The sequence below is a fragment of the Lutjanus erythropterus genome, unplaced genomic scaffold (genome assembly GCF_056507025.1).
Source record: "Lutjanus erythropterus isolate fLutEry1 unplaced genomic scaffold, fLutEry1.hap2 Scaffold_169, whole genome shotgun sequence".
Taxonomy (NCBI): domain Eukaryota; kingdom Metazoa; phylum Chordata; class Actinopteri; order Lutjaniformes; family Lutjanidae; genus Lutjanus; species Lutjanus erythropterus.
The window spans coordinates 32,847-42,949 of NW_028146646.1; the positions used below are offsets into that span (position 1 = coordinate 32,847).

General features: G+C 38.7%; 1 long non-coding RNA gene across 1 annotated transcript; it reads right to left on the reverse strand.

The window, feature by feature from the left end:
* Positions 1–1,681: 1,681 nt before the first annotated feature.
* On the reverse strand, positions 1,682–9,184 carry LOC146304137 (uncharacterized). Its single transcript, XR_014769584.1, has 3 exons — positions 8,912–9,184; positions 4,670–4,754; positions 1,682–1,906 (listed from the first exon to the last, which is right to left on the reverse strand). It is a non-coding gene; the product is annotated as an uncharacterized LOC146304137 (long non-coding RNA).
* Between the last annotated feature and the right edge of the window lie 919 nt (positions 9,185–10,103).

Below are 10,103 nucleotides of genomic sequence, written 5' to 3' on the forward strand. Positions count from 1 at the left end.
TTTATAAAAGAAGGGAAAAAAGAAGGAAAAGGGGATAGAAAAGCACGTCCTACTGTGTCAGGGTAGCTGTTTGATGAGAAAGAGCAAAAGTCAAATAACTGGTTACTGATAGCTTGGCTTAGGGCTGCGCGGTATACACGGTATGACGGTAGAAACGGTATAAATTGGCCACGGTAGAGATTTGTGCTATGCCATCATACCGTCGATGACGTCATCGCCCCTGCCTCTGTGTGAAAATGGCCGCAAGCACAGTAACGGCGGAGAAGGAGGGGCTGGTAAAAAAAAAAAAACGGTGCTACATCCGTGATTTGGACGTGGTTCGGGTTTAAAAAGTCGGATGTTGAGCAGAAAAATGTCATCTGCAAGATGTGTGTACAAGTCCGGACCCACACGCCGTCCTATACGGACCTGGACCTATAACCAATAAATTATTAATAGATTTTATTTTTTTACGGGACGCTTCTATTTTAACTGGCATACCTTTTCTAGTCTTTCCGCCACTGGTTTAGCTGATCAGGAGACGCACAGACCAGCTGCAGAGAAGCTGCGTGTGGAGGAGACTGTTGTTAATGACGGAGTTTATTACAACAGTCAAAACTAACGTGATGACATTGACACCAACCCTGACACCTGCACCTATAAAATTAAACAACTGTATAAGGAGGCCTATGTAAAACAGGAGAGTCTGTGTTTCTCTGTGAGAAACTTTCAGACCTTCTCACAGCAGAGTGAACAGGTGAGGAAGGGGAGGAGGGCAGACTGATCACTAATCAATCACTGATACCGTCGTCATCTTGGACTGATTAAAAAATAAAAATGACAAAATTGGTGACAAACCAAACCTGGGTGTCCACACAAATAAAGTCTTTGTGTGAAACACTGCAGAGTGTAACATTGTGCTGTTTACAGACAGTCTGCTGTCTGTACTTTGACAGAGACAGAGAGGGTCGTGTCTAGAAGGGAACCCTAGACCCGCAAAAGATCGCGCGAGTTTGATTATTTTAGTAGAAATAACGGAAACAAGAGTTGTGCAAATAAAGACTTACCTTCTAGACACGACTGTAAAAGATGCGCAGCTCCAAAAATAGAAAATCATGTTGTGGTGTCGATGTTTTTAATGTGGCGGGCCGCCATAAATAAAACACTATTCACTGAACCACAGAGAGTCACTGAAACACTGATCACTGACCTGCTGTGATGACAAAAATACTCACATTCTTTACTTTGGTATTTTTTTTACAGATTTTTACAGGATTACAGAACCTTTTCACTGTTTTTGCCATTTGTCTTATAGAAAACCTCTCTTACTTGAAGTACTGTTTACAATATCCACTTTTTTTTAAAGAATTTTTGTATTTCTGAGGCACTATCCTTACTTCTGTTGTTCTTCTGCACAATAAATGCTCAAAAATTACATTATATCTTTGCTGTTGTTGTTTTACAAAACCCATTCAGAAACACTTCCATAAGTTTTACACCGCAACATTTATACCGAGATATATACCATTACCGTGAAGGGATTCAATTTATACGGTGATATGAATTTTGGGTCATACCGCCCAGCCCTAGCTTGGCTCCATCTGCTGGACAAAAAGAGTCACTGCACGGCCTATCAAGTGAACGGTCAAACAATTCAGCAGCACGTGGAGAGTCAGTTTACAGCCTCTACAAAGCCTCTAAAGCAATAGTAAAATAAAATATCATAATTATTTTCTAAAAGAGAGTCACAAAAGATGAAAATAGTCCAGAGAAGTTGAATTTTGGAGCCATATGGCTCACAGAATAAAGAAAAAATGTCTTTATAACTTCGGCTATTGTGCTGTTTCACCTCCTTTGTGGCAGTCCTTTCACCTTGCTGGGGGACGCAGCTTGCACCGGCTCAGGTCTTCACTTACACCAGACCATTCTGAAATACAGAGAAAAGGCCTGGTGTCAATGTAATAAACCCAAATAATATCGAAAGGAAGGCATTCAGAACCAAAAATTAGAGCAAAACTGTCCTCAAAATCACTATTAACAATAATAAAAATAATAACAATATTGACGGTGAAATACACCTCAAGTAATGAAACAAACCTTAACTACCAACTCTCAGGAACGGTCAGAAGGTCACATTGCTTCAAAAACTGCTCATTCTTACAAAAGAGGATGGACCCCTGAAGGAATTTAGGGTCGAGTTAAATAGGATACTAGAGATACTAGAAAAGCAATTTCTAAAGAAATTACCGCTGTGAATGCAACAAGCTGAAGCCAAGCTGCAATGCTGCATTGGCTTGCTGCAACAATATGCCTGACGCCACACTGAACAGCTGCGTGAATGATATAAGAAGGTTTGAATTATGTATAATATTTGAATATTAGTTAGAAAGGCTGACACCACACTGAATAGCTGCCTTTTTAAGGTAATATTTGAATTAGGTAGAATATTTGGATTTTTGTTAAAAAGCTGATGCCACACTGATAGCTGCCTCGAAAATATAATTTTTGAATTATGTAGAATATTTGAATATTACTTAAAAACCTGACGCAACACTGAATACCTGCCATGTAAATATAATATTTGAATTATGTAGAATATTTGAATGTTTGTTAGAAAGCTGACCCCACATTCAATAGCTGCCTTTATAATATCACAATGTTTGAATTCTGCTTCTGCTACAAACTGCTTATTTGGTCGAGCCATTCTGAAACAACAGAAACACACACACACTAATGTTTTTATAAAGCAGTATAACATTAATTTAGTGCAATAATGAACACTCAATAGCTACCTTTATGATATAATAATGTTTGAATTATGTACAACATTTGACTGTCTGTTGCTTAAGAATTTAAAAAACAATGACTGTTATGATACAATACAGGATGATACAGGAAACAATAACATGCAAAATTTTTAAATTGTATTCACACTAATACCACAATGTAAAAATACCTAAGTAAAGAATCTGAGTATTTTTTTCCATCACAGCAGGTCAGTGATCAGTGTTTCAGTGAATACTGTTTTATTTATGGCAGCCCGCCACATTAAAAACATCAACACCACGATATGATTTTCTATTTTTGGAGCTGCGCACCTTTTTCGGTCGTGTCTAGAAGCTCTAACTCTTTATTTGCACAATTCTCGCAAGATTTGTGTTCGTTATTTCTACTAAAATAATCAAACTTGCACGATCTTTCGCAGGTCTAGGGTTCCCTTCTAGACACGACCCTCTCTGTCTCTCTGTCAAACTAATGACAGCAGACTGTCTGTAAACAGCATAATGTTACACTCTGCAGTGTTTCACACAAAGACTTTATTTGTGTGGACACCCAGGTTTGGTTTGTCACCAATTTTGTCATTTTTATTTTTTAATCAGTCCAAGATGACGACGGTATCAGTGATTGATTAGTGATCAATGTGCCCTCCTCCCTCCCTCACCTGTTCACTCTGCTGTGAGAAGATCTCAAAGTTTCTCACAGAGAAACACAGACTCTCCCGTTTTATGTATAGGCCTCCTTATACGGTTGTTTAATATTATAAGTGCATCTGGTTGGTGTCGATGTCATTAACCATCACGTTAGTTTTGACTGTTGTAATAAACTTTGTCATTAACAACAGTCTCCTCCACACGCGGCTTCTCTGCAATTGGTCTGTGCGTTTCCTGATCAGCTAAACCAGCGTCGGAAAGACTAGAATAGTTGCGCCAGTTAAAATAGAAGCGTCCTGTCAAAATTTAAAATCTATTAAGAATTTATTGGTTATAGGTCCATGTCCATATAGGACGGCGTGTGGGTCAGGACTCGGACCTCGGTCCGCCTGTTAGGGACCCCTGCTATATAGGATACTTACAGATGGTCTGGGTCCATCTGAAGATTAGCAATGAATGTTGAGTAAAAAGCACATAGCTGCACTGCCTTTTCCTGTCCCTGAGAGGAGAGGAGAGGAGAGGAGAGGAGAGGAGAGGAGAGGAGAGGAGAGGAGAGGAGAGGAGAGGAGAGGAGAGGAGAGGAGAGGAGAGGAGAGGAGAGGAGAGGAGACTTTAGCGCCATGTCTGGAAATCAGCAGTTTTCAGAGTCATGGTGTAACACTATAGTGTTCATGACTGACAGAAAAACACAGTCACATACCAGGTACAGGTCAGGTATATTTGTCGTAGCCTCTCAGTGTGGCTTAGCTGTGCAAAGCACACTCAAGTGTTGCTGTCAGTACCGCACTGCTTCGTTGACATGTGTCCTACTTCACATTTGGTCAAGACATATAGCTGCACTACCTGTTCCTGTCCCTCGGTCCATGTGGCTCTGGTTATGTGACGAGAGGAGAGGACACTATAAGACTGATGATGTAGACGGCCAACACAAACAACCCACAGTTATTTGTTGTCTGGAAATCAACAGTTTGCAGAGTCATGCTGTAACACTACAGTGTTTATGACTGAAAGAAAAACACAGTCGCATACGAGGTACAGGTCAGGCAGTTGTCAGGTGTATTCGTCGTAGCCTCTCAGTGTGGCTTAGCTGTGCAAAGCACGGTCAAATGTTGCTGGAGCCCTCCTTGATTTATGTTTGTTGTTCATGAGTGTCAGAGCAAAACAGAAGGAGCAGTGACTGAACCTTTAAATGTTTTCACATTATAACTATTGCTCATACTAATGGTATGCACAATCTATGAACTGTAAAGTTGACTTACAGCATGTTTGACTCCAGCTCAAGATGACTGCTGATGTTGCTTGTTGCTTCATTGACATGTGTCCAACTTCACATCTTGTCAGAGCCTTGTGAGAGGAAGAGAAAAATGTTACACCATTGATGCATATAAAAAATCACAATACAGACAGTGTACATTACATGCTTATATACCACTAATACACAATAAAAAAGAGACACATATCATGCATGGGAGGAGGCTGTTCTTATTTACCTGGCACAGGTCGATTTATAGAGCAGATAGTAGTGGTGTGATCCTGTGAGTTTTGTCTCTCCATCTCTGGAACATGTTTGTTTCCTGTTAAGAACAAGCGCACAAACACAGATCAACACTCATTTACATGTTTACCTCTGCAAATGAAAATAATAAAAAAAAAATTTCAAGATGTTGTAAGTTATGTATGTTAATTATTTCATGTTTATAGATCAGTGGAAGAGAGAGAGATGACATTAACCAATGATGTACGTGGTCAGAATTTACTGTGTCCATAAGTATTACTATAAGTTATTGGCAGCATTCAAAGAATCAAAGAAAACAAACATAGTTACCCACCAGGTCCAGGTCATGCTCCAGGTCAAAAAATGGTGAAGCAGTGGCCTCTTGGTGTGCCGACTCCCACTCCCAGGTACATGGATGCTTTAGGTTAGCGGTGAGGACAGCAGTGGCGGGTTGCTGGATTCCATCTCCTCATGCACTGTGCTAAGACCAGGGGTGTATTCTAGGTTTAGTGAAAAATCTCAGTTAGTTAATCTTGACATAAGTAAAACTCTGGATTACGAGTGGGTCATTTACAATGGAAACTATTTATTTTCTAGGTGGACCTTGTTCAGGTGGCTAAAATATGTTTTGTTACTGACCTTGTCCACAGTAGTACACTGCTATCTTCCCTAATGGTGCTCCTCTCTGCTTGTCCCAATTGGGGGTGTGCTGTCTCAAATTCACTGTACTTAATACACTGACTATAGATAAGGTCCTCACATAACCCCACTTCAAATAAACTGAATGATCCCTTTAAAAGCTATTAAAATTGTTTTAAAGGCACTTGGCTTTTTTGTTTACCAACAAATAGTATATCAACATGTTTTGTGAGAAAATGCAGTTTAAGCCTCCCGACCTAAACAGTGGGCCCTGAGAACCAGGGTTGGGGAACACTGGCATACACCACATTTGTGACCTGCGGTGAGATTAAATCTCTAATTGGATGGCCCTTTCCTGAGGCTCCGTTAAAAATAAAAAGTAAATGGTTGAGCAGCCATGGATCGTCACCTGACCTCTTCTTATCCAGTGCTGTATGCACCAATAATTATTCAGCACACCTATATCTCAGGTGAGGTGATAATATCTAGAAGATATCAAATTGAGAAGAGGTCAGGATAACGATCCAAAATCACACACACAATAAAACCTTTATGGGGGGTTATGGAAGAAAAAAACTGTATCCTCTTAAAAAAAACAAATAAATCCCTAAAATATAAATGCAAAGAAAAGAAATTATTATTTAAAAAAAAATAGAATAAATGTAAAATAAATAAATAAATAAATAATGGAGACTAAGTCCTAATTGAAAAAAACCTTCAGTATTAAATAAAATTTATAAAAGAAGGAAAAAAAAAAAAAAAAAAAAAAAAGCACGTCCTACTGTGTCAGGGTAGCTGTTTGATGAGAAAGAGCAAAAGTCAAATAACTGGTTACTGATAACTTGGCTCCATCTGCTGGACAAAAAGAGTCTCTGCACGGCCTATCAAGTCAACGGTCAAACAATTCAGCAGCACATGGAGAGTCAGTTTACAGCCTCTACAAAGCCTCTAAAGCAATAGTAAAATAAAATATCATAATTATTTTCTAAAAGAGAGTCACAAAAGATGAAAATAGTCCAGAGAAGTTGAATTCTGGAGCCATATGGCTCACAGAATAAAGAAAAAATGTCTTTATAACTTCGGCTATTGTGCTGTTTCACCTCCTTTGTGGCAGTCTTTTCACCTTGCTGGGGGACGCAGCTTGCACCGGCTCAGGTCTTCACTTACACCAGACCATTCTGAAATACAGAGAAAAGGCCTGGTGTCAATGTAATAAACCCAAATAATATCGAAAAGAAGGCATTCAGAACCAAAAATTAGAGCAAAACTGTCTTCAAAATCACTATTAACAATAATAAAAATAATAACAATATTGACGGTGAAATACACCTCAAGTAATGAAACAAACCTTAACTACCAACTCTCAGGAAAGGTCAGAAGGTCACATTGCTTCAAAAACTGCTCATTCTTACAAAAGAGAATGGACCCCTGAAGGAATTTAGGGTCGAGTTAAATAGGATACTAGAGATACTAGAAAAGCAATTTCTAAAGAAATTACCGCTGTGAATGCAACAAGCTGAAGCCAAGCTGCAATGCTGCATTGGCTTGCTGCAACAATATGCCTGACGCCACACTGAACAGCTGCGTGAATGATATAAGAAGGTTTGAATTATGTATAATATTTGAATATTAGTTAGAAAGGCTGACACCACACTGAATAGCTACCTTTAAAATATAATAAAGTTTGAATTATGTGGAATTTTTGAATGTTTGTAGAATGACTGATACCACACTGAATAGCTGCCTTTTTAAGGTAATATTTGAATTAGGTAGAATATTTGGATTTTTGTTAAAAAGCTGATGCCACACTGATAGCTGCCTCGAAAATATAATTTTTGAATTATGTAGAATATTTGAATATTACTTAAAAACCTGACGCAACACTGAATACCTGCCATGTAAATATAATATTTGAATTATGTAGAATATTTGAATGTTTGTTAGAAAGCTGACCCCACACTCAATAGCTGCCTTTATAATATCACAATGTTTGAATTCTGCTTCTGCTACAAACTGCTTATTTGGTCGAGCCATTCTGAAACAACAGAAACACACACACTAATGTTTTTATAAAGCAGTATAACATTAATTTAGTGCAATAATGAACACTCAATAGCTACCTTTATGATATAATAATGTTTGAATTATGTACAACATTTGACTGTCTGTTGCTTAAGAATTTAAAAAACAATGACTGTTATGATACAATACAGGATGATACAGGAAACAATAACATGCAAAATTTTTAAATTGTATTCACACTAATACCACAATGTAAAAATACCTAAGTAAAGAATCTGAGTATTTTTTTCCATCACAGCAGGTCAGTGATCAGTGTTTCAGTGAATAGTGTTTTATTTATGGCAGCCCGCCACATTAAAAACATCAACACCACGATATGATTTTCTATTTTTGGAGCTGCGCACCTTTTTCGGTCGTGTCTAGAAGCTCTAACTCTTTATTTGCACAATTCTCGCAAGATTTGTGTTCGTTATTTCTACTAAAATAATCAAACTTGCACGATCTTTCGTAGGTCTAGGGTTCCCTTCTAGACACGACCCTCTCTGTCTCTCTGTCAAACTAATGACAGCAGACTGTCTGTAAACAGCATGATGTTACACTCTGCAGTGTTTCACACAAAGACCTGTTCACTCTGCTGTGAGAAGATCTCAAAGTTTCTCACAGAGAAACACAGACTCCCATTTTACGTATAGGCCTCCTTATACGGTTGTTTAATTTTATAAGTGCATCTGGTTGGTGTCGATGAGGAGAGGAGAGGAGAGGAGAGGAGAGGAGAGGAGAGGAGAGGAGAGGAGAGGAGAGGAGAGGAGAGGAGAGGAGAGGAAACTTTAGCGCCATGTCTGGAAATCAGCAGTTTTCAGAGTCAAGACATATAGCTGCACTACCTGTTCCTGTCCCTCGGATATAAAAAAGCACAATACAGACAGTGTACATTACATGCTTATATACCACTAATACACAATAAAAAAGAGACACATATCATGCATGGGAGAAGGCTGTTCTTATTTACCTGGCACAGGTGGATTTATAGAGCAGATAGTAGTGGTGTGTTCCTGTGAGTTTTGTCTCTCCATCTCTGGAACATGTTTGTTTCCTGTTAAGAACAAGTGCACAAACACAGATCAACACTCATTTACATGTTTACCTCTGCAAATGAAAATAATAAAAAAAAAAATCAAGATGCTGTAAGTTATGTATGTTAATTATTTCATGTTTATAGATCAGTGGAAGAGAGAGATGACATTAACCAATGATGTACGTGGTCAAAATTTACTGTGTCCATAAGTATAACTATAAGTTATTGGCAGCATTCAAAGAATCAAAGAAAACAAACATAGTTACCCACCAGGTCCAGGTCGTGCTCCAGGTCAAATAATGGTGAAGCAGTGGCCTCTTGGTGTGCCGACTCCCACTCCCAGGTACATGGATGCTTTAGGTTAGCGGTGAGGACAGCAGTGGCGGATTGCTGGACTCCATCTCCTCATGCACTGTGCTAAGACCAGGGGTGTATTCTAGGTTTAGTGAAAAATCTCAGTTAGTTAATCTTGACATAAGTAAAACTCTGGATTACCAGTGGGCCATTTACAATGGAAAATAATTATTTTCTAGGTGGACCTTGTTCAGGTGGCTTAAATATGTTTTGTTACTGACCTTGTCCACAGTAATACACTGCTAGCTTCCCTAATGGTGCTCCTCTCTGCTTGTCCCAATTGGGGGTGTGCTGTCTCAAATTCACTGTACTTAATACACTGACTATAGATAAGGTCCTCACATAACCCCACTTCAAATAAGCTGAATGATCCCTTTAAAAGCTATTAAAATTGTTTTAAAGGCACTTGGCTTTTTTGTTTACCAACAAATAGTATATCATCATTTTGTGAGAAAATGCAGTTTAAGCCTCCCGACCTTAACATGGCATTAGACTAACTTATGCAACTTCAACAAAGCATGACATTAGGACTAACTTCTGCAACTTCAAGAAAGCAGACTGACATAAAAGAAACATTTACACTTTTTAGGTCTGCCTTTATTTACTTCAACTGCAGTGGGATGAATTTATTACAGTAAAACAATTAAATTTCTTAAAGGGATGCTTCAGCATCATGTTCACTGTAAATGCTGTAGTGTAAGTGTCATTCAGTGTGCCTGATGTACAATTCACATAGGCATCACTAACTATAGCCAGAAATTTTGCACAAAACTTTGAGTGTGCCTTATGCTCACTGCCAACTAGTATTTCCACCATACTGCCAGCAGTAATAATAGCACTAAATGTATCATTGAAGTTGTGCATGTGTGCGTGTGTCTGTGTGTCCGTGCACGTGTGTGTGCGTGCATGCACTATTGTGCATGTTTGTATGTGTATGGGTGAGTGTGTGCGTGTCTGTGTGTCTTGCTTACACATTGGATGCATGTTCACTCATAGCTGCTGGCCATAGCAGCCATTGAATATCTAGCTCTAAGGCATTAGCCTTATCATTATCCATCACTGCCTACTGTCATTTTTATTGTCAGCCATTTTGTTCTTCTCTCACTTA